The following is a 25871-nucleotide window of genomic DNA, read 5'->3' on the forward strand; positions in this document are numbered from 1 at the left end:
AAGTGCCAATTTAAAATAGCATAACATTTTGCCCATAATGGTGGCATTTGAACTTTAGATGAGCAGTTCAGCAGGTCTCTCCAGCTCTCCTTCTCCATCCATTTTGATGGAAAACTATCATTCCCAGTCTGTGTGAAAGCACTTAAGGATAATAATCAAGCTTCAATGTGCCAGGTCAGTTTTTGTTTAAACATTTTATGTTTCTAGCTGAATTTCTTTTTCAACTGATGTTGAGTGAGTGTTTCTTTGGGAAGGTCAGAAATTGGTCTGTAGTGCAGCTTTTTTATGGATAGGACAAGTATGGATAGTGTGCCCAGTCCTATTCTGTCCCACTCTTGTTGTGTCATCTTATAGTATTCTCCACAATGCCTTCTAGTCCTTCAGTGTGGATGTATGGTTCCACTTCATCCCCAGCAAAAGCCAGAAGTTTTAAAGCAGAGTCTGGCCCTAGGTAATTTTGGCCCTTGATTGTAAAGAAAGAATTGGCCTACAAAAAAAATAGGCAGTTTCGGAAAAATAAAACCTCACATAAATTGTGAGCCAGTTGATGGTTGAATGTGCTAATATTAGGCCTCTGTAGGTGGAGACAATTGACTAAAGGTCACTAAAAATTCAGGGCCTGATTTTTCACACTTGTAGAGCACTTGAACCCCCATTGGCTTTAAATGGAATTGCAGGTGCTCAACACCTTTGAAAACCAGTTCCTTGCTGTATCTGAGCTAAATAACTTTATGCTGGTACACTGGGAGATCACTGTTCAATGGCCCCCGTCATTTGCTCACAAGCTATAGTAATTGAGTCTTCTGACAGACTAATTTTTATTCTATATGCGACATAGTCACAAGAACTGGCAGATGGCAATAGACATCAACTCACAAACTTTTTATATATACAGTATTTTTTTCAAAGTTGGAGCCAGAATATCTGTTCCTTTGTAGTAGCAGAGTGGAGAAGAATTTGGTCCAGGATGAGCAGTGGGTGCTGCCATCCTCCCTACATTCCTTTGGAAGCCTCTTCTCAGCCATATTGTGTGCATGTGGCTCTGTAAATTTAGGTATGGAGCTAGGAAACAGCAGCTCTTAACAATATCCTTGTGCCTGACTCTGAGGATCTCCAATACTCCCAGTCTTCTCTGAGCTCTTGAGGTACTCCCCCACACACCCAGAGGATTAAAGAAGGGGCAGTCTCTGCCCTTGTGTCTGGCAGTTATATGGTTATGCAATCAGCCACAAAGAATCCTTTTTTCTCTCCTCCCCTCTGTGCACCTGCAAAGGAGATGTAGAATCTGACTATGAATGAAAGCCTGTGTTTCAGTGCCTTCTCATTGTGTAAACAGAGCAAGATTAAAGCAGTTTTCACTCCACTTTGATAAAATAAAACTACTTATTTCAATAGAATAAATATTTTTAGATAAATTTTACTGTAGAATTGAAGTCAGAAAAATATAATGGCTCATGAGAAAAAAATCCAGCTCCAACAGAGGAACCAAAAATATATCACAAATTACATTTTCAAAATTATAGTTCTCCAGCTAGATATTGCCTTTAAAATGTATTCATAAAGAGTAATGGGTCAGCAAAAGTCTACTATTGTTATATACATTGTATGGATTATGCTGCCACATTTATTCACTGTGAGGGATTGATTTCTCATGGCAAGTACTGTATATCTGTCATTTTAAAATTGAGTAACTTGAACAGTTCTGGTGAAAAATACACAAGATGCTTCCATATCTGAGTCGGTACTGTTTAGGAAATGGCATTATGTCTTTAAGTAAAATCCAGGGAACCAAAATACTCATTTAGAATTCATTTACTATGAAACATTTATCATTTCATAGCTATTTTATATTGGACACTCTTGTTTTATAAAAAAGGGAAAGAAGCTCTCACCTTTAACTCTGTTAGGTAGTTAGTCTAGTGTAGCAATTCAAAAAAGATTTAAGCAAAGACATTTTGTGCTTTCTTGAAAGCAGAAGTAAGATCAATATTTTCATCTCTGCATCAGTTTAATATGAAACTGACTATGCAAGAATTACAGCAGAAGAATAACCACAGGCACTTTAATAGCCTCAGAAGTAGGTGTCACTAAGAAAAAAAATGTCTGCAACATATTTTCCTTTCTGATTAGTGCTAGATAAGACACATTACAATTTATGTTTAAATAGACTAAGCTGGGACTTACAGAATTTATCAAATTCCTGCATTTCATACTGTTTTTTCTAAAGTATTTTTTCCCCAGCTGTTGTCAAGTTAAATAGCTTGGCCTTTCATCCATGTGAGGGATGGCCTGTCTTTTAATACGACACCTTCCAGGATTTCTTCAGAAATAAAAATATAAATGACAATATATGACTATGACACACACTTCTGATTTATTTCCAGTAACAACCCAAATATGTCTATTTCCCCCCTTTTCCTTTGACATCAACAGCCATTGAACTTTAAAATCATTTCTCTGATGGACAGAGATATTTGATATTGACTTCAGACTTTCCTGGAGAATAGAATGGATGATGAAAAATAAAGAGGAGCTTATAAAGAATATGATGCTTTGAAATCTTGAACTCCATTTTAAAGGATCTTTAACTTAAATCCACTTCTAAGTGATACTTACTAAGTAGTTTCACATCTAGTTTTGTACTAGAAAGATAACTTCGCTCCTTACAAAGGTTTTATCAATTATATCTTTCAAATATGTCAAGCAGATGAGAGTTTAGTTTCATAAAACAGTTCTAAGACCTTTCAAGTCTTGGTAGAAATTGATTCTGCACTTTGGAGATATTATATCTTGTGAAACGTTGGGATTCTTTCATCTGATAAGCAGTTCTCAGTCAAATCATTTTTGAAACACTGCACTTGATTTGTATAGGCTAAGGGAAAATGCTTAGTGTAATCCTTATTTTTTTGTATATTTGTAGTAACCTAACTTGTTTTAAGTCCTATCTTCAATTCAATAATTTAAGTAAACAATAAATAACAAAATTCAATCTCTAAAAGCAGACTTCCTTCTGCAGCTCCTAACCAGCAATTTACTGCACATTTCAATAGTGCATGATTTTTCACAAATTTCATTAGTAAACCATTGATTGCTCATTTTTCAGCTCTCAAAACAATTTAGCATAGTCTCTTTCATGCAGAGAATAACATATTCATATTATTTGATTTTTGATGAAACCAAATGACCCTTTAAATTTGCAATAGGGTTCTTTAATTTTGCATGAGTTTCTTTACTGCTGTTCATTTAATTTTCTGTTTCCATTAACCATCTGCAAGCATTCGACTCTATGACAATTATTCAGCTGTGCTACATCATGACTGACATATTTTATGTTTAAAAGAAAAAGAGAGCAAGAAAAGGAGAAAAAAAATCAACCAAACAAAAAAGTCATGGTTCAGAATCATGTATTTTCCATACAGCTGAGACATCTGAATAGTAATTATTGGTCCAATTGTAAATCGAGCCTAATTGCATTTTGTCTTCCTTTCTGATAAGCACTTCATGATGATGATGATTACTCCAGCTAAAAGATGCTTGCTCCATGAATGTTTTCCCACACTGATGGCCAGGGGGCTCTGCAGATAAAAGACTATTCAAGCAAGACTCAGAGACAAGGTGGGTGAGATAATATTTGTTATTGGACCAACTTCTGTTGGTGGCTGGGTCAAGCTTTCAAGCTTCACAGAGGCCTTCTTCACATCTGGAAAAGATAACCAGAGTGCATAACACTGCAAACAGGCAAAAGTGTTCATTCCCGCCTCTGCTAGTTCAGCCACAATTTTTCAAGGGAGAAAGAATCCCAGTTTAGATGCCTTTCATGTCCCTTCCTCCCTGCCAAATGATGGTAGGGGGTGGGGAAAATTGGGCTAGTGTTCATTAGAAAGCACTTTAATTAACCAACATAACTGAAAAGCCATGTGAGGGTAATCAGTGCTGATTAACTAGGCCACTTCTCTGCACAAATTAAGAAAGCTGGTTTTTTTTGCCTACTTTTTAAAGACCTCAATTCAAAAGATTGATTTACTTTTTCTTTGTCCTATGAGCATATTTAGCCATGATAATTTATATTTAATTTTTGCCTTTTTGCTGTTGGGGTTTGATGGGGAAAAATATTCAGAGAGTAACTTTTAAATAACAGCACCGGGAAAGAGAGTTAACACGTTTGCATAAATCTCTATATTTTATGGAATGCCAATTAAACTAGATGTCTGTTACAAACTCAAATCTACAAGTGGAAGCAAAAGACTGTAGAATTTGAAAGCTCTTATGCGTATGTTTCATCACTCTGGGTTTTAAAAACTCAATGAAGGCTTTGACAGAAGCACAACAATAATGCTGTCTTAAATGACATACATTAGTAGGCTTTCTAAGAAACAATGGGTAATTAAGAGAAGGCATTTTTAAAATAAAAGACAAACACTTTAGATATGTCCTTATAGATCCATGTTTTGGTATTGCCAAGGAATGAGTGTGGGTAAAGAGTCAATCCCCTGAAACAAAACAACTCATGCCAAAGCTACCACATGAATATATGGCAACACACCCTAAAGATTAAGAACAAATTTGGGGACTAAATATTTATTCTTGGGGACTCAAAGTTCCTGGCTGAAGTCACTGGGAGTTTTGGGTGCATAAGTAATTGGGGATCGAGCTCCTAAGCAATAAATCATTGAAATGGGAGTAACTCATAACAATAACAACACCAAAAAGCATTCAACAGATTAAACGTTTTCTTTGTCCCTTCATGTTTATTAGTTTTATCACACTCTGGTGTTAATTAAGAATCTGGTGGGGATTTGGGCAAAAACTGATAGTAGTGGGCAAAGTAGATTGAATAAAATAAGAACAAGCCTGAATCATCACCCAAAATTAACATTTCTGAGGCCCCAGAATGTTCAGCACTGATATTTTTGCCTTCCTCTAGACTTTCTAGTCCCAGCTGGAACTTGAAATAGCAGTGCTATAACACTGGGAAACGGGCAATATTCCTCCTGCTCAGGGCTAGCAGGGGGGAAGATAATGAGGCAGTTTGGGGGACAGTTGAGAGGAGTGAGTCACTGAAGTAGAGTATCTGTGGCCACTGCGAGGAGCATGGTGTTGAAAGTACTTGGGGAATGCTTCTTTAGGACCCATCAGACATTGGAGTCCTCAGAGACTTAGCACTTGAAGCACCTACATCTCTTGTCACAGACATGGTAACCTTGGTGGCATGTTACTTACTAAGGATTATTTCAAGACAAGAGCTGGTAGCACTCTACTCCAGAGCTCCCATGAGGGACTAACATCATACATACAAAACTCCATGTTTTTGACAGCATTTTGTTGAGATTTCAGTTTGAATCCCAAACCAAATACACCTACCAAGCAATCATACTGCTGTCATTTGCATTGGGCCTACTCCTTCTGAAGTCAATGGCAAAATTCCCATTAAGCTCAAAAGGAGCAGGAACTGGTGAAAACTAAAAATAAGCCTGATTCAGACACAGGGAGGCAATGGATTTGTGGCTTTTTATACCAAACCAAGACTCAAGAACCGCAGCAAATACTTTGCTGAAATTGGGCTAAGTTTCCATTTCACAGCGCCTGCTTGGTTTGGAGTTTCTTTAGTAAAAAGTGCTTAGAGCTCCATTCATGACCCATTCCCTAAACAAATATAATTTGCTCTTTTAAAAAAAAAATGCTTCCATTTTAGCAATGGTGTTTTGCTACCTTAAAATTTGTTAATTGAAATTTTATTTATTTGATTTTTGTTATGATTATTTAGCTTGAAAATTGCAGTAGAAACTCTTCATCCAGTCAGAACAGGAAACAGTGCAATTCCGTATCATATTTCCAAATCTCTTTAATGTTATTGGTTTTATCCTCCCTAGTGGGAGAAGTATGATAGTTTCACTCCCCTTCAGTGTACATCCTCTGCATATTATGAATCTGGTATGTACTCTCGGAGCTAAGGTTGAAAGTCAGCTAAGCACTATATTCAATGTGCTATGAATTAATAATACATTTCTTGCAGACAGAAGTTAAAGTCTTCAGCTGTCTCCTAGGCAGTGCTTCCATTTAGTTGATGTCCATTTACTTATATATAAAGGCTTTTCCAGGGATCAATAGGGTATTCTGTCAGGATTTTGTGCAAGGAATAGCTCTCAGTTTTTCTTAATTACCTGATTATGTCATATTCTTTACCTGAAAGGTTAATCAACATAAAAGATTACAACTTTGATTACCTCACTATGCTCTGTGCTATCTGCTCCTTTTTAAAGATATTATAGAATGTAAAAATAGCAGCAAGACTAACACTTTCCACTTGTAAATTACTTATCTGCACTTTTCTTTTCCTTTTTAACTACCGTTTTTGAAGGGTCTGGAATTTTGGATGCCTCAGGGGAGTTGTAATGTAACAGAAAGTCAGTAACTAGTTCAAAGGTTCTGAAGTGCTGATAATTGGTCAAACCTTGCCAAAGGGCCCAATCCTGAATCCACTTGGCTCACACTGTACTGTCATTGGCCTCAACATGGAATCTGTGCACATGGAGTACTGCAGATGGAGCTCTATGCTGATTTTTATTTAGCAACTTTTAAACAACACACTTACCCAAAAAATCTCCAAGTCGGGAAAGTTTAAACAATAATAAATAATGCATTACCAATATCAAGTTAGCCTACTGTTATTCGTTTTTATTCAGCATCGGAGGTGTGCATAGTGCTTTATAAAAATACAAGAAGACAAGGACCCTGTGCCTCAAGATTTTTCATCCAAAGCATAAGCCTGCAAAGTGTTGAGCATGTTCAATTCCCTGTGACTCCATCCCCATACAGGATTAGGTCTTAAATTAAACATAACACAGTGAATAATGGCCAACAAGAGCCAGGCTCAAAAAGGGAAGGGTGAGGACTACAATAAAGATTTTATGATTTCTTTTCTTGCATATATGTTTTGTTCAATTTTGTTTTTAAGACACTCCAGCATGAGAGCACAAGTGAATGATAACCTTCCAAGGGTGGAGACATGAAAGAAACTCAAGTTCTTCGTGATCATCTACAAAAATCAAAAGTCACCACAGGAACAGGCAGCCATGGACCACTGGCCTGAGTACTGTTCAAACGGACACCCTTTTCTCCACAATAGCTGGCATCACTTAGAAGTTTCATGCTTTTGGAAAGTGGGGTTTGGGTTAGGTTACACACCGAGAGGGCAATCCTGGCCCTATTGAAAACTATGGGGGCTTTGCCATTGACTTCAATGAAGCCTGGTTTCTTTAATCTTGAGCCTAGCAGCTGGGGGCCCAGTCTAACTGTTTTGCAGGTGACCCCAGATATGCTTGCACTGACCCCAAAAACACTTGCATCGCACTGTGTCATTATCCTCTTCCCTTAAGATTTTTCATAGATGTGCTAATGTTTTAAAATCAGCTTAATTATGAAAAAGAAGAAATCTGAATATCAGATCCTTAAACTGTGGATGTACATGAGAGCAGGATTCACCTTTGGATTCAGCTTTGGGAGGCTGAGGTACTGATTTCAGCATGGCTCCCTTCTCTTGTTCCTCAGAATCTCAGAACCCTTCCTACACTCCTGACCTCAGCAGCCCCTACCTTTAGGAATTCTTCATCGCTGGACAAATCACATCTCTGTCTTCCTGCTCAAATTGCCTATGTCTTAAGAGCTTCCTATTAGATGCAAAATGAAAGTTGTTACTCTGCACAAGTTACCTTGTAATAAGTGAAGTACTTACTGGATATGTATAAGTTTAAGGTGGGATAAAGTATTTTGTAATCAATATATTTTATGTTATTTTCTAAGAGGATTTTGTATTAAGGCTGTCTTTATAAATGATTTACCAAGGCAGTAAAAGAGCATGGAAATTGCTCACACGGCATCTCAGCACATCTAAAAGCTTTGGAGATTTTTTAAAAACTTGTAACAGCTAATTGCTTTGCATTAATATTTTCTAAAACGATGGCAGCTCTTCTTCAGGTGTTCTGTATTTGCATCCTACTTATTGGATGACTTATTGTAAATTCTTTCATTTATTGATTGGGGCACATTTATTCCTGGGCATGTTTGAAGAGTGTGCAAATTACCCAATGCAAAAGTATATGTCTGTTGAAGCCATGCATGGATCAGCATGTTTCTATGCACAATGTTTATTTTTACATGCAGATGTAAAAATATAGTCCAGCATCTTTATTTTTAATCACAGTTTTGATGTAACATACAACACAAAACACCACTAAACCTACCAGGCTTTGTTTCACTTTAAATTTTCAGTTAAGTGAAGATAAGCCCTATAAAGACTCTTCTCAAAGCAGGTCTTATGAACCATAAACATTTGTACTGGGTGATCAACTTAATTGTTGCTAATGTACCACAAACTGACAGCAATATGGACAGTTCAGGAGATGCATATGAGTATAATTTTTTAAATAAAAATGTCAATGTCTTCTTGTATACTAAAGAGTTAAAAATCAATATGAAGGATATGGATGGCTCGAATGTGATTCAGAGGTTTAGTTCAGATATGAACCCAAATTTCTGAATGTTTATCCAAACTTTTTGGACCTGAAAAATGAGGCTCGAAACTTGGGAGGAAAGACTTCCTAACAAAATTCTCAGAACTCTATTTCTATTTCAGATGGAAATACCACTGATACAGCATTTCTCATAAGTATTTCATACCTCTAATTGTTCCCCAGCAAGAACTCTGAAATGCAGTGATACATAAAGGAACTCTGGATATGTGATTGAAGAGAAGAACAGAAATAGGACCCACAGTCGCAGAGCATCTCCCCATCCAGTATCATCCTCCTGGTAGAATAAATGGCCACCTTGGCCAGCACCAGGAGGAGGTTGATGAGGAGGTCTCATAACTTCATGAGGCCATGGATAGGGTGTGCAAAAAGCAGGACATGTGGGGAAAAGTGAAGCCAGAACCTGAGGAGAAGATTATGGAGGAGCCAGAAAAAGGGCTGCAACCTGGTGCACTTGAGGTAGATATGTATCAGGGTCTCCCGGACATCACAGAATGGGCAGATGTCAGGAAGAGGGGTGAACCACACCAAATATATGCCCAAGCTCATGGTCTTATGAAGGAGCCACCAACTAATGTGCCCTGTGGACCATGGGACCAGAGCGGAATACAGGCTGGCCCACCCATGGCATTCCTCATGCTCCGCAGATGGTTAGAGGTTCTGCCACTTGGTGTCAGGGTGGGACACGAAGATGAGGAAAGATGCATGCAGCTGGTTCTGAGATGTGGTTCAAAAATGAACTGGCTGCAATTTATGCAGCTGACTCAGGTAATGAGGGAGAATGGGGGGAATCGCGGGGCTGGGACATGATGATGAGGTCCAGAGGGCCAGGAGTGAGAGGTGGGCAGGGAGCATTCTCCTGCAGGACCTGCTCAGAGAAAGCTCAAGAGGCAGGTAGTAAGGCTTCCCTTACCTCCTGGAATATGTGCCAGGGGGTATAAGGCATGCGCCAACCATGGGATCTACCGGTCATAGTCCAGGAGGGCTCTGATTCTGGTGACTTGCCAGAACCAATCTCTGGTGCACTGAGGGGGACTCTGCCACCTGCACACCATGCTGGGGGTTGTGTAGCAGGGGCTCTGCGAGGAGATCTGCCTCCTCAGTGACCACCACAGACTTGGTAACCGAAACCAGTCCCAAGGTCGGGAGGACATCCTGGTAGAAGAGTTTTGAGTGAGTTTTCTTTTAACCAAACTGGTTTCTCCATCCCTAATTATATAGGTTGGGCACAATAGAATGAGGACACTGTTTCTTAATCAAATTGTAACTGTCTCACTAACTTTGTTAGAAAATGTCTCATTAAGGGCCTAATCCTTCTCCTGTTTAAGTTAGTGGAAATCTCTTTGCTATGTGAGGTTTTTTTTTAAAGTGTGGATGAAATTCAACTCCAGTGTAATTGAGGGCCGCAACTCTGAAGTGACTGGAGTTGTGCCCAGTCACTGGAGTTGCATGCCAGACAAGAATTTGGCCCTGAAAACTTAGTATGTTAAATTCTAGTAACTTCTATATATCAGAGTAATAGTTGGATTTCATGTTATCAGAGTTTGGTTTTTATTTTGCTCATTTATTTTTTGACACTGCAATAACTTGGCTAACATTAGGAGTATGTAAGCTGCTATTTTACCTATAGATGCCACTGTACTTTACCAAGTGAGGTTTGCAGTACCAGTTAATGAGAATAATCTCACATAAACACACTGGATACAGCTGCTGTCAAGAAGAACAGCTTCTATGCCTCTTCTGTTTCTTAGGATAAACATTAAAAAAAGTTGATAATTTGTAACTCTCAAACTAATTGTATTCACTCATAAAGGACTTAAACATGAAAAACAACTTTAAAAGCCCTAAATAAATTGGCATAACAGAACAGTCCTGCTTCATAGAGTGTAAAACCCCAGAAAGAAAGACTAAATCAAATGACACATGCCACTGAAAATAATGAAAAGTCGAGCATGACTTAAGAAAGAAGAGGGCAAAATTTAGGAAAGCCTGTAGAAGATTTTTGAAAATGAATTAAACACAGTGTATTCTCTAATAAGTTTCAATCTTGTATATTAATAGGATGATTGAAAGGATCTACAATTCAACTTGTGGTTAATATAGTTGAAGTTTGGTTCAAAGCTCTGCCACAAAGAAAATGTAATTTATTGTTTTAGATTATTTATTTTATGCTTCAGACCATGGGTAATTTGGGATAATAGGTGGACATAAGCCTCACCAATCATGCCCCCTATGAAATCTGTGCACCCTCTGAGGACCTAATTGTCCTCTCTATTTTTCTGAGTAACGAGAATCCAGCTCAGCTGGGAATGAACTGGAGGGTATGGGCAGGAGGTGGGGGATAAATGCTGGCTTAGTGCCAGACCTTCTGTGAGTGCACTGTGGAACTGACTTCTATGGGTTTGCAGGAGGCAGGGATGGTGAAACATTTCTGTGTGGTATCATCTCCTTCAAACTGCAGCTAGAAAGTAAAGTAATAGAACGGTGACCCAGGTAACATTATCTTACTCTGCAACTCTCATCCCTGCATGAAACCCCCATGAAAGAGGCTTTATGAGTAGGGGCCAGTGGGGATTGGCTCTTTAAGCAAGGAGGACCAAAGTTGGCCAAGAACCAATGAGGAGATACTTGGTTCCCAGATTTTTCATGGGTTCTCCAAATCCTAAGGTTTAGAGGCCAACCCACCGCCTTCCTGCATGTACTGGAGAGATGGAATGCCTCCTCCAGCCTCCCCCCCCCCCAAAAAAACCCAATTAGCATGAAAATGTGCAAGTTCAAATTTGAGGACCCCTGTGGCCTTTTTTCCTCATGAAGGGGACTAATGTAGTTATATATGGACTAGGTACTATATGCTGTATTTCCAATTGTTTCAGTCAATGGATTCCTGCTTCTCCAGCTGACTTACATGGAGTGAAAGTAACCTCACAGACAGAGACAGGGTATCACAGGCTTCTGTGGGGCTAATTTCATACCATTCTCCTTGGGGAGGAGGGGTTTGCATAGACTCCTGAGCCTGTCCACTGCCACATGCAACCATGGGGAGAAGGGATTGACTCTAATGTGCTCAAAAAAGGTCCGGTTCAGGAGTGGTCCACTTCCAGCCAGCACTCAGTCCTGCTCTTCCAGGGCAGAGTATAAATGGGGCATCTTAGTAGAAAGGTTAGTAAGCAGCAACCGGGAGTCTGCCAGTGAATGAGTGGGATGCTTCAGGTCGGATTCTGGTGCAGCAGGTAAGTAAACGGGCAGCAGGCAGAATTCAGCTAGGATGGAATGTAGGTAGCAGCTGAAAGGAGTTATCCTTTGCTCCTACAGATTCACCACTTATTTTTGGCATTATCTTGTGATGCTTTAGCCTATATAGTGATAAAACATCAACAGTACTTTAACATACCACTCTGTCCACTGGAGTCTGGATTTGTTAACCTCCAGGGAACACTGTAAGCTCATCCTTTTGGAAGTGTCTAGGAGTGGGCAGAGGGCAATCAGATGTGAGACTAGGAATGATATTATTGTGGTTTTATATGGGCAGCCCAATATCCACACATGCATTCTGTGTGGTTTTTATTTTGTAATGTTACATTTTGATTACTGTAAAAGCATCTATGGCTGAGCACGTTGGAAGGAAGGAAGGGGTGGGGAGAGAGAGGAAGGAAATGGAAGGATAGTAGAAAGAAATGGAAGAACCCTTATGCTACTTAATTTGTTTGTGGTGTATGGTTTGGGTTAAAGTTGGCAGAAATAAGAAAAAAAAATCCTTATTTATACTAAGCCAACTTTTTTATTCAGAGCATATTACACATAGTGTGTGGTATCAGTGACCTAATAAGACTTCCTATTATAATGTGAAACTGACTCTTTTTCATGTATTTTTCTCCAAGCATACTTAGTTTTCTTGTGTAAATGCTCAGCAAGTTCATTATAGTTAAAACTGTATTACTGGTTGCAGCAGCCAAACTTGTCCTAAAACTTAGCTCTAAAATGTCTCTCTTTATTTTTTGGACAAAAAAAATCTTGTGTGGCCTCCGCCAAAAGAAAAGTAGTTTTAAATGTTTTCTCAAAAATATTTATCTGACTTAGAAAACAGTGACTTAGCCACCCACTGGAATCTGGAATTGAGTGAGCTAGGGGAAGACACAGCCAGTGAAGCATGTCAACTACACTGGCCCACCCTTCTCCACCATGCACAACAGTAATTTGTGCCTATATATTATGGGTATCTTCCAACAACGGATACTATACGTATGGTAATAAATACTACACACTATTATGGTAATATGATACTACTACACACTATTGTAATAAATTTTGTATAAGGCATGTCTTGTAAGGTATCATTTGAAAACTCATAATTTGCTGGTTAGTATCATCCCGATAAAATGTATGTGGCAACATTGTAGGTGATGTTGCAAGATTTTCCTCTATAATGTTATTAATACACGTTCCAAACCCCACAGCCCTGCCCAAACAACAGTTTGCAAACAGCGTAAACAAAGGAATGGGTGCTCTGCTTAATTTGCATTTAAGCAGTAAATAGAGTTATCATGCAGGGAGGGGAACAAAGATTGAATAGGTGAGAAAAAGCCAGCAGGGAACATCCTTCCACATAGACTCTGTCTCCTAGTGCCCAGCTGGAAATGTTTGTCAAGAGAGTGACTGAAACTAAAAATAGGAAGGACAAGCACCCCAAAGCACTCCCCGCCATCCCTCTTTCTCTGCCCACTGCATCTGAAGGGACAAAGGAAGCAGTCGTTGGACCCTGGGGGAGCGGTCCTGACCTGGTTTTTGGTCAGTAATCTGCTGGAGCATGCAGTGAGAAACTTTGCTTGAATCTAATATAGTTAGTTAAATTACGCATTAGTAAACACTTTATCTTTAGTTTTCTTGTAACCATTTCTTACTTTTATGCCTCATTACTTGTACTCACATAAAAACTCTCTCTTAGTAGTTAATAAACTTGTTTTATTGTTTTACTGTTTTATCTAATCCAGTGTGTTTAAATTAAAGTGTCTGAATTTGAGATAAACTAGCATATTATTCCCTTAAATGAATAAGGGATTTAAAATATTTGTACTGTCTAGGAGAGGGCTGGGCAGTACAGGGCATACATTTCAGGGGGAGTGCGTTGGGGTCACCCTGAAGCATAACCCTGGGAGAGCCAGAATGTCACCCAAGTGTGGCTGGCAGGCTGCAATTACACAGAGACATTCAGGGTGTGACTTGCATGCGGGAAGGCTGTTTGTAAGCAGCCCTTAGCAAGGTATTGTAAGGCACCTGAGGTCGCAGGTCGGAAGTGATAGTCCCCTATTGGTCTAGACCAAGGGTGGGCAAAATACGGCCCATGGGCTGGATTTAGCCTGCAAGCTGTTTTAAGCTGGCCCGCAAGCTCCCGCTGGGGAGTAGGGTCTGGGGTTTGCCCAGCTCCAGCGCTCCAGCCAGGGCGCTGGACCGGGGGCCGCACCACGCGGCTCGGCCCCACTCTGGTGCTCCAGTCAGGGCTCTGGGTCGGGGGCTGCACCATGCGGCTCCCAGAAGCCATGACATGGCGCTGCTCTGGCTCCAACGCATTACAATGGCCCCCTCTGGCACTCCAATGGGAGCTTCAGGAGTGGTCCCTCTGAATGGGGCAGTGTGCAGAGCTGCCTGGCTGTGCCTCCGGGTACGAGCCGGAGAAGGGACATGTCACTGCTTCTGTGAACTGCTTGAGGTAAGTGCCACTCGAACCCTGCACCTCTGAGCCTCTCCCCATGCCCCAACCCCCTGCCCAAGCCCTGATTCCCCTCCCACTCTCCAACCCCCTTGATCCCAGCCTCCTGCACCCCAAACTTCTCATCCTCAGCCCCACGCCAGAGCCCGCACACCCAGTTGGAACCTACACCCCTTCCTGCACCCCTGCCCCAGCCCTGGTTCCCCTGCCACCCTCTGAACCCCTTGGTCCCAACCCAGAGCATTCTCCTATACCCCAAACTCCTCACCCCCTCCTGCATCCCAACCCCAATTTTGTGAGCATTCATGACCCACCATACAATTTCTATTCCCAGATGTGGCCCTCAGGCCAAAAAGTTTGCCCATCCCTGGTCCCAACTGTACCCTGGTATATCACAATGGTGGTACACTATGTATGCACAACAAAGTACAGTATAAGTAGGGTTTCAACATTAACTCTGAATGGACTTTCTTGCTCCTGTGCATTGAATTTTGACTACAATAGTATTTCAACATATTTTTAGAGGTTGAACTTAGATCCACAATGTTATTTGAATTTTTCTTTTTTGGTGAGATTCAACATACACAATGATGCTGATCCAGTTCATCTTATAATACATCTGGATTTCAAGGGAAATATACTTTCTGTCAGAGTAACATCATTTCTGCATCCTTTCTCAGTACAAAAAATGAGTTGAGTCCCAAGGAGGAAACCTGCTCTTTCACTTGAATTGGCATGGATATTTCCTGCCTGTAAATTGCACTTGTCTACTTCTTCCTTCTGATTACTTTCTAAATTGACTATTGTTTTTGCCCACATAAATGAGATGACAATGGCATTTGAATAAAGGGAAATGTAGATGTTATTGCAACTGATTACTTCTTCTTACTTCAAGACTGAAAGTGTGCACAGGTGAGTTGTAAAAAGAATGTGCTCACACTTTCTTAACTGATAATTGCAAATGATGAGGAGTGTGAGTCTCCCCTTTCTCTAATTACTTATGCTCTTGGACAAGTTATGAAGTTCTTACTCAGCCAACTGACTGAAAAGTTCTTACTCAGTCCCATTGACTAAAAAAGGACCCTGATTATAGGAGGTATGGGGCCTGATGCAGCAAAGCATTTAAACACATACTTAATTTCAGGGATCTAAGTGGTCCCATTAGAATCAATGTAGCTACTTCTGGACATATAGTTAAGCATATGCTTAAATGCTTTGCTGGATTGGGATGTAATATATATGCAGAAGGAAAACATTCTTTTTGTCTTTATCAGAGAAAAGAACATGTCCCTTTTTATTAGAACCAGGAAGACAAAACTGAAAGAAAACACATACATTTAAAAGTGAATTGCATTCAGGGTTGGGTCGTGGGTGACAAAACTGTCTCTTTTTCTGAATAGAAGGTTTACAAAAAGCCTCCTTAATCCAATGTATTTTAGCTAACCCTGCCTATGTCTAATATTTTATATTTCTGAAAGAAAGTCACTTGGAACTAAAAATTCCACTATGTTTTAGTAATTCTCTTGTCAGAGAGTGGGATGAAATATATTGGTCCTAAAAATTCTGTTTCGGTCTATAAGTTTTGTATATAAAGTGATAGTAGGAAATGGCATAGATTTCAATAAGTTTGAGAGCCACTCTTCCATTTTCTGAACAAACTGCCAGTCTGATAGACATTGAATAAGCATGTTTACCTGTGATTTTACACAGAAAAAGGTATAATTTTAAAGGGAAATGAAGATCCATGAGTCCTGAACAGGATTATTACTGTTCAAATGATGTAACATAGAAATGGATCATCAAACTGGCAAGTTATTTTTTTGCTTTCCAGATTAAGGAAAGGATGTGATTTTCTATTATGAACAGCAAAGACTACATCATACTTAAGGACGTGTCATGGCAAAGAAATCAATCAAGTCACTAATAGTAATCTTATTATTTTTCAAGCAAGTATAGACATTGTTTGTTTGCTTGCTGTTGCTTCACAAGTCACCCTTTTAAGAAATAATGACCTTTTTTTGGAGAGTTAAGGATTTCAGAATTACCATACTTCACTCCACCCATTGTTTTATAAGTGGCACCTGCTAGCTATTCACACTGTAATATTCAAGAACTGCACAATCATTAGGAACTAATGTAATGAAATTAGCACATTCAGCCAAGGCTTACCATGGTTGTCATCTTTTGTTCCCCCGGTGATGTCTGACTGTGCCCCTTTGCAAGATCTTGTGGGGAAAAATTTCAAGCCTTATAAAAGACAGTTGAGTTCTTTATTTTAGCAGCACTAGCTAAATTGTAATTAAACTACCTGGGTTTCCTTATACCTCCTGGGATTTAACTTAAATATAAAAATAGGTTCAGGCCAAAATCTATCATAAAAAGTTTCATTCCACACAAAAGTCCCCTTTCCCTGTATTTGGAGGACCTAGATGTGATATAACTAATCTCTGTTTCCCTTTTTTAAAAGTATGCATCTAGCCTTTATTATTTAGTTTGCTGTAGTACCTAGTACTCCAGTGATAGAACAGGAACCCATTGTGCAAGGTTCTGCACAAACACAGAACAAAAGGACAGTCCCTTCCTCAGAAAGGCCACATAAACTGGCCACATAGGGTTGAAAGTTTATTTGTTGTTCAGCAAAATCACAGATTATGAAGGGTGTCCCTACAGCTGCCCACTCCTGATCTCTAAGTCCAAAAAGATCATGGACACCAATCAAGGACCAGTCAAAATTTTTCTATTTAAAATTTTTTTGGATGGAATATAGAGGTTTTCAACTAAACAAAATTTTTCAAGGAAGTATCTACTTTCCTCAAAACAAGAAAAACAATCCCCTCTTTTTGGAGGTGGGGGGTGGGGTGGAGGAAACCAAAAACCTGAAAACTGTTTCCACCCCCATTCATTTTGTTCACCATTTTCAGTAGAACCCACCCCAACGTTTTCTGACTAGCTGTACGGAGGTCTTTTGATTTAGGGGAGGACCCCATATCAATTCACAACTGTGAAGAGCTATGCCAGTATTAACAATAGCACCCTCCTACCTAATCTCTTTGCTAGCTGACTGCCTTAGCCGAGCAAACTCCTTTGCAGTGCAGCTAACTTGGATTTTGATGGAGCTCATCAGAGTGACAGGCAGCATAGCTTAATGGACTAGATACACGACCTAGGATCTCCTTATTCTTATCCTGACTCTGACCAGTTCCTGATCAAATCATGTAACATTTCTGCCTTATTTTCCCTATTTCTAAAATGAGCTTAATAATAATCTCCTGCTTCACAGTGGGATGGTGATGATTAATTAGTTAGTTAGTTATATTAGTAACAGAAAGGATAAAATTCAGTGGAATGCATCCCTTCCCAGAAGATGGGATACAAGCATCTCGAAATTCCCAGCTTTATAGGGTACAGATTCTTCCTGGTCCTTATGTGAGTGCTCAGTGAGAGGGAAGAAGATATAAACTAACAAAACTGCAGTTCCTACCTTGTGGAGAATGCAGGGACTGCTCCATCCCCACTATTGCCATCCCCAAATGTTCAAAAACCATGAGTCAAGCTCACCAAAAATCATGAGATTTGGTTTTAAAACCATGAGATTATGTAAAAATAATTGAGTGTTTTTATTTGCCTTCTGCTTTTTGAGCTTTTAGGGTGCACTGAGGTCACATTTTGAAGCTTTCTCCATAGCTACAAGGGTGAGAAACTTGCTTTTTCTTTAAGAATGAAGACTGAAATAATCACATATTCACTTGACTCCAGAAGCTGGGGCTTTAAGGGAAAAAATAAGCATAGAATCATAGATGATCAGGGTTTTAAAAGACCTCAGGAGGTCATCTAGTCCTATCTCCTGCTCAAAGCACGACTAACCCCAACTAAATCATCCCTGCCAGGGCTTTGTCAAACCGGGCCTTAAAAACCTCTAAGGATAGAGATTCCCCCACCTCCATAGGTAACCCATTCCATGAGAATCATGACAAAATCATGAGAGTTGGTAACACTGCATTCCCTGGGGATGCATAGTGCCCAAAGATTGTGTGTGGAGGAGGTATAAGCATGAGTCATCTCCCATAGCCCTAGACAGTAGAGCCGAGCAGCCAGATGTGGGTATGCAATAAGGGTAATCCCAACAAGCCTCTCTGTACCCAGTAGCTCCAGAAGTAATTCTGCCTCCCTGTTACAAAATGCTTCTCAGTGCTCCATATTGGGTGCTGTAGCTTTGCATATGTTCTTACTATAGGTTATGGCTAAAAGGCTCAATTGAGCCTTTGGAAAAATATCTCTAAAAAACCTTTTAAAATACTGGTAACTATGCACTGTCCCTCAGCTAAAACAGATAGATTCCACTTCTGCAGCAGAAGAAGAGAAGCAAAGGTTCCCTTCCCTTCCTCCTCCCCCCCATGCATATTTTTTTGTATGCATGTAAAATGACTCAGTAAAGTTTGGGCCTGAATCTGTAAAAATCATCTGAACAGAATCAGTAAAATTTGTGGGAGGTGGTGAAAAATTGATTCATAAGCCCAAATACGAAATTCAGCTCTGCCCCAAAGCATTTAAAAAATACTTTACTGTTTAAAAAAAATCTGGTTTGAAGTTATAGGAAAGCAAAGAGAAAAAAAAAGATAATGGTTTTGGAAGCTTTATTGCTTTATTGAAACCTCATAACTAAAATATAGCTACTTTTTTAAAATGAAAATATTGGTTGTTAATCTGTACTCTTCTTTATGCCCTTTTGTTCTTCAAAATACACGGATAATAAACCAGCCAAGTTATTAACATATACAAAAATTAGCAACTGCTCAAGGGTAAATGTTTCAAATCTATTTTCATAGACAATCTGCATTAAAACATTGTAATAGTTGCATTATATAGCTTTATTCAGTAGGGTATCATGTCAAAAGTCATGCGAACTCTTACATTTTCATGGGTTTGAGGTTCTATTTTAGTTTTTGTATGTTTGTTTTGTAGTTGTTAAAATGAGGAAGTAACCTATAAAAATGCAAGTACATTAAAAGGTCCTCGCTTTAACTCATCTGATTGTACCTAACTATTGAGTAAGAAAGTAAAATTCTGCTGTCCTGCACAAAGTCTATGTGCAACAGATATACAATGACATATACAGACACAAATATATGTCTGTATCAATCTGCAAACTTCATTCTGTTTTGTGAATGCCAAATTGATTGTATACTGTGCTCTTCACTTTTGCAATGTAGCCTCCATTTTGAGCTAGGGCACCCAGTGGATGTCAAGCAGCCTAGCAGAGGGGCTAATAATGGAAAATATTCCAGGAGTCCTCAACCCGGATGGTCTTCCATTCAAATAGATCCACCCTAAAACAATAGGCTGGATGAAGTCCAGAGGGTTCTCTTTTCACAGCCTATACCCCAGGGTGAGGGGAGAGGGGGAAGAGGACCTGGTGGTTAGTAACTGATCACCTGATGTGGGGTTTGAAACTGTTTGAGGGGTCATCTCACAGAGGATGCCAGAACTCTATTTTAGGACGAGATCATCTCAAGCCAGGGGAGCTTTCTTTCATTGGTCATCCATCGTCCAGAGCAGCAAGACTGAGTAGGAGGATGGGATGGGAGTGTAACAGGGTCTTGGGACCCTAAAAGGGCACTAACAAGAATCCAAAAAGGTCTTGGAGTGGTAAAGAGAATGAAAGAAAAAATTTGCTTGAAGGTATTTGTTCCTTTTGCCTCGATCTGTAACTCTTTTCCTTTGTCATTGGAACAAGTGTGTCCGGTTTAAAAGTTACTCTGCAAATTCTGAGTGCTCCCTTGTTTAATTAATGGGTTAAAGAGTAAACAGGAATACCATGAAAGTGAAGCTCTGGGTAGGGAATGCTTAAGCTACTAAGGAGGCTTGAGAAGTCAGCACAGGTCTTGAGGGCTAGACCCACTGGACTGTGAAGTCCCATATTCTGTACCCCAAGATTGTGACTGTACTAAGAGACAGTGTCTGGATACTGCTCAGACCAAGAAGGCTTGGAGGCATGTGGGATCTAAGGGTTAGATCCAATATTACAGACTAGTGTCTGATTGCAAGAGGGAGCTCAACCAGGGCTATAACTCTGTGTAAAAGTATAAATGTTGGAGTAAGAAGGATGGAAATCAACTTCCTAATCCACATATAGGATATTAGACACCTGCATAGATATGCTACATGAAACCGTTAGCTGTAATATGGTGACCATGGTCCATTTCACTGACTCTCTTCTTCACACAAGCACACACATCTGATTGAGATTCTGTGCTGTCTAAGAGGCAGCCCAGGATGAGGGGGTCCAGGGAATCTTTAGTCCAGCTTGTTGCCCTCTTGTCCTGTGCTACTTCAAGGCTGGGTAGGCCCCTGGCATAATTTAGATAGAGCCAGGGGTATTTCTAAGTTATGGAAGACACTGCATGCTGCGGCCCTGCCCCCACCACTCCCCTCCCAGTCACACACTAGAGCCATCTTCCACAGTGCCTGGACCAGGGGAATCTGCCCCTAGATCCACTTCACACTACTTTTTTACCTGGCCAGAGCCTGTCAGTGTTACTTTTTACCCATGATAAAGAGACTGGAATAGGGTAATGGCCATGTCATCTGTCGATATTAGACCTAAGCAGAAAAACATTTCTTGCCACTCCCTATTTCATTTGAAACAATTGATACTGAATGCAGGTTAGTTGAGCAAATGGAACTTAATTAAAACATGTTACTGAATTGTTTCCAGTCTAACAACCCCACATTTCCTCTTTTCCTGGTGTCCTGTCAATAAGAGTCTTTCCATGGGACATAGGCCCTGACTCTAGTTCCATTATTCATGATACATCTTTTCTATTTTACAAACATTTGAATATATAAATTAAAAACAAATATTTTATGCTCAGTTCTTCACTTCACAAAAACTTCAGTTCTTTGGTTTTCTCAACAGACAATCACACCAGGAGTGACCTATCTCTGTCTCCTTGTCCACCTGTCTCTGAGTGTGGCAAACTATCTATCTCTCCCACTGAAATTCACCTCTGTATGGTTCTGTGTCTCTCTCTTCTGTGGTTATCTCTGTAGGCTTTCTCTGGCTGTGTCTGCTGTCTTATAAGTGTTTCCTGTTCCTTCAGATTACTTGTCACGCAGGGTTTTAATCTCCTCCAAATTTGAGTAGTAGTCCAATATAATCAAGACCACTTTCTTCTTGAAGGTAAATGTCTGCTTCCACCTTTCCCAATGGTTTGGTGGGCACCTCATATGGTAACCATCTCTTCTATTCTGAACACTGAGCTCATCTCTAATTTAAAAATATGGTTTTGCTCTTACCGGTACTTGGCTTTTGTCTTCTGGCCACCTTGCTAGTGTCATTTGCTTGACAGCCTGTAGTTGGATGACCTTTCTGTATCCTCTTTGATTTCCATCAGCTTCACTGTTGAAATTGGGAGGCTGAATCCATTAATATGCTGCGCTATATCCTAGACCCCTTCCCCAACTGAAGTGTATCTATCTGTCTAGGAAGTAGTATCTGAGCATCTTCTTAGTTAAAGAAAGAGCAGTAACAAACTTCCTCTCTCTTTCTTCCTTCCTGCTTATAGGAATAAAACCTTGAATAGATTATGTAGACACTGTTTTTTGTGAGTTTGTGTGTGAGAGACAGAAGAGGGAAAACTAAACTGAAGAAATGGTTACATTGTGGTTTTAGTCTTTTGCAGGGTGGGCAGATGACAGGGGAATCTCAATCTGAATGTTTGTTTAAAAAAAACCCATGCATTTGCATGTAAAGACGGATGCATTTGCAAAAATTTGAGGCATATTTTCCACAGGTTAGGTATTCCTTTTGAAATTTAGGTATTCCATTCCTTATCCTAAGAGCATGAAATCAATGGGACTACTTATGTACTTAAATTAGGTTTATGCATAAGTACCTTGCTGAATCATATCTCTGTATGCTGGCCCCAGTGATTGTAAGCCCTACCACTTAACTCACGCCTATAGCAGATAGATCTTTATTTCATACCATAGGAGCTTGTGTTTATGGCGCTGAAAATGCCACTAACTACTATTATGCCTACATGTGTATATACAGCCACAATGCATCGCTCTTGTTCCAAGGACAACACATGGTTGAGCAGACAATGAAATATGGATTTCCCTAAACAATGACTTTAGGTAATAACACCTAGTTTTTTCATCAGTAGATCTCAAAGTGCTCTTCCTATTTTACACATGGGGATATTAAGGCACAGAGAAGTGAAGTGTTTTGCCCAAGGTCACCCAACAAGCCAGTAGCAAAGCTGGGAATAGACATCAGGTATCCTTTGCCCACAGTTAGGGCTCTATCCACTAGGTCATACTATCTCACTCCACTAGGATACACTGCCTCCCAAATATAAGATATTCTTCCATATACTGATGCTACTTTTATCTTTTATTAATCTCCTCATCAAAGTCTGTGCTCATAAAATGCTTCATCCAAGTGGGTTATTGCCCTTATGCATAATTACTTTTTAATTAGGATTTAACTGGAAAAAATCCTATTGACTCACGGCCCCACTAGGATTACTTTTCTGCAAACAGTCCTTACATTTTTTGTATTAGTTATAAAAATGTTAAAAAAAAAGCCATAAATCTGCCTGACAAACTCAGTCCTTCAAAGCACAAATTTCAAAAGTATTTGCCAGCCTCACAAATCTAGGATGATTTTAACTGCAAGTTGAACTAAAGTCATTGTTTAGGTCAGGTTTGCTTTCTCCTCCTCTGACTTTCTGGTGATTATAATGTTCTTTCAGGTCTCATCCATGTATGCACACCCACACCATCATCCCTTCAGCTTTTTAAGGCTTTTAAAATAATATACCGCAGAAGTGCTATTTTCAGTGATACATATCCTACTGCCTATGTCCCTGCTGTCAGCCTTTCTTGACTCTTTATTCCATCTTACTCATGCTCAGAGCACATTCAATCTCTTCCTTCCAAAGGGCACATTTTTCTGCATTTTTCCTTTTGTAAACTCACTCTTCATTGGGAGCCTAATGAGTACCTTATGGCTCAGAGATGAGCACTGAGTGCACCAGGTGAATAAGATCATTAGCTTTTAGTTGTTTTAATTGTTCACCAGAGTTCGTTAACCCTGGCAAAGTGTTTGCTGTGGCTCTATAAAATACTTCAGTGTAATGAAAGACAAACCACTAGCCAAGGGGAAATCACATTCCCAGGGGCTGTGCAATGTATCATTCTGATTTAGTTTAGCTGCTAATTGTTAACCCAAAAAGAATATTGATTGGAAAAGTTGCTGGCACAGTGCTTACCTCTGTGATTGTTAGCTTTTAACCCAATTTATGTACATCTGATCATTGCTTTAAAACTCTAAAGTACCAGCTATGATAAATTGGAATTTATTTTGTTAAATACAAATACTGCCAGAGAGCAATTGTCAGTTAAGAAATTAGATTTAATTTCCCTTTGTGACTAATTAGATGTTAGCATCTCAGTTCTCCGTGTGCATATAATTAATGTTTCTAATCAAATATTTCTTCATTGGATCTGCAGATGATACTATGGGCTTTGTCATCTGCACTGATAATTTGGGTTTTGTTCTCAAATATTATTCTTCTCTTCATGGAAAACTTTAGTGAAATAAATTGTTTGCTGCATTACACTAATGGGATTTCTAAATGCAAATGGTATAAAGTAAGAAAAGATTGTGGAAGTATTTAAGTTGTTAGGAGTTTTGGTTTGGAGACAAATAGTCAACTTGATATCAACATTTAAAATAGCTCAGCAAGATCAGGAGATTATAACCAGGGATAACAACTACGATTAAAAAAAACTATAGATCTGCCATTTTTTCAGTGCATAGTCAAGTCACACTTCATATCACTTAAGCATGAAAAGGCTGATATGATGATTAAAGCTTAAAATTTTAAAATGGCGTATAGGTCCTCTTGGGGGAGAAGATATATAAAGCTCAATTTGATACTGGCTTACTTCATGATTTGCTTTGTACTATATATCTTTCCTAATTTTTTTTAACATAACTTTCTTTGTGATCTACTCAAAAGATGCTTCTTGAAAGCACTGTGTTTCCATAATGTTGGGAAAGGAAACTAATTCCATAAAGATTGGAAACATTTAAATTCTAGATTTGGAAGTATATCCTATATTTATATAGTGTTTTTCATGCTCGCCCTGGAGTACAGGAAAGTACTTTATAAATTCTCTGTGGATACCAAAGATCTCCCAGCAGCGAAGTGTAGCCATCCTAATGCAGCTGTTTAACAATGCACAGCAACACTGTGGTGTAATTTCGGATAACTTTATTCTCACAAAATAGATCCTACTTTCACAAGTAGTCCCATTAAAGTCAATGGCTCTAATTTTGGAGTAAGTTGCTTCTCAACATGAATAAGGGTTTCAAATCTGGTCCTATCTAGCTGAATGCCAAATCCAGTTGAAATTGTAGGAGAAATTTAGTCAGGCAGGATGCCATTATTCAAATTGGATTCTTGCAAAAATGCTGAATCAAGCATCTCTATTTTTGCACAAAATTCCATTGCATTTTTATGTTTAAACACTGTTTACAAGACTGTGTAGGCATATTTTGTGCAGCATCCACTTGCATACAACTATTTTTGTGTGCAAAGCAGGTAATTGTGTGAGAAACTGCCTGCCCTATGTGTAAAAGTGCTAATTTGCATGTGCATTTGCAGGATTTGCACGTGCAAAAGTGTGTGCATGTGAAATTTGTCCATAGAGTTTCAGAGAGTACTTTGAAAATGTTGCCTTTATTGAGCACAAGTAGTCAGGATCTTAGTTTCATTATGTTTCACAGTGTTTCTAAAAGACAAAGCCAATAGTATCCTCTGCAGAGCCAATGAAGAAATATTTGATTAGAAACATTAATTATATGCATAAGGAGAGCTGAGAAGCACAGTGACAGCATCTATGAATTAATAAAACACCAGCATAATCAAATTTCAGAGTAATTCATCTATACACTGATCTGCTGGCACATTTAGGAGCAAAACATTTGACTCGCTTTTAAGCAGATATGAGTAGAAAATGCCTGTCCTGTCCCATGCATGCACACCAGTGGAAGTTGATTAGACTGTTTATCAGGTATTAGAGATGGGCAAAACAGCTGTGATGAAAATAAGAACCAAGCCAACTTTTCCTTAAAAAATAAATGGAACTTAAAAAAAACATTCAGTGAAATTTCTAATTTTAATTTTCTCTTTTCAATCTGCTCTCCACTTCCTGGTAAAAGCTAGAAAAGTCAAAATAGCATTTTTTTTCTTGTAGCATTTTCAGCACTTTAAGTTCAGGTCCATAGTAGATGACAAAAGAGAACAAGACTTATTTGATTATGCCAGAACTACAAAAAAGATTAATTTTCAAGGACTCTCCTTGCTCTCCTATCTTAATAAAGCTGATTCCCAGAATATTTTATCCTGCTGATGCTCCAGCAGATAACCTCTAAGGCCCTGAACAAGCAAAGCATATGAGTAGTCCCACTGACTTATTTAGGCATGTGTTTCAATGCTTTGCTCCATTAGGGCCTAAACCCTCAGCTTCTCTGTCTCAATATAGATCTCGCCTCAATATTTTTTGGCAGGAGTGGGGCTCTTCTCCCTTTCCAGATGCCAGGAAGATGCCCCTCCCTCCATTTT

The 25871-nt window shown here is 39.3% G+C and overlaps 1 long non-coding RNA gene across 2 annotated transcripts; it reads right to left on the reverse strand.

The window, feature by feature from the left end:
* Window positions 1-953: 953 nt before the first annotated feature.
* LOC123373381 lies at window positions 954-23223 on the reverse strand. 2 transcript variants are annotated; one of them, XR_006580698.1, is made up of 4 exons: window positions 23144-23223; window positions 21529-21631; window positions 16402-16457; window positions 954-1265 (listed from the first exon to the last, which is right to left on the reverse strand). It is a non-coding gene; the product is annotated as an uncharacterized LOC123373381 (long non-coding RNA). The 2 variants fall into 2 exon arrangements; XR_006580699.1 differs by having other exon boundaries at window positions 23060-23166.
* Between the last annotated feature and the right edge of the window lie 2648 nt (window positions 23224-25871).

Source organism: Mauremys mutica, chromosome 6 (assembly GCF_020497125.1).
Source record: "Mauremys mutica isolate MM-2020 ecotype Southern chromosome 6, ASM2049712v1, whole genome shotgun sequence".
NCBI lineage: Eukaryota > Metazoa > Chordata > Testudines > Geoemydidae > Mauremys > Mauremys mutica.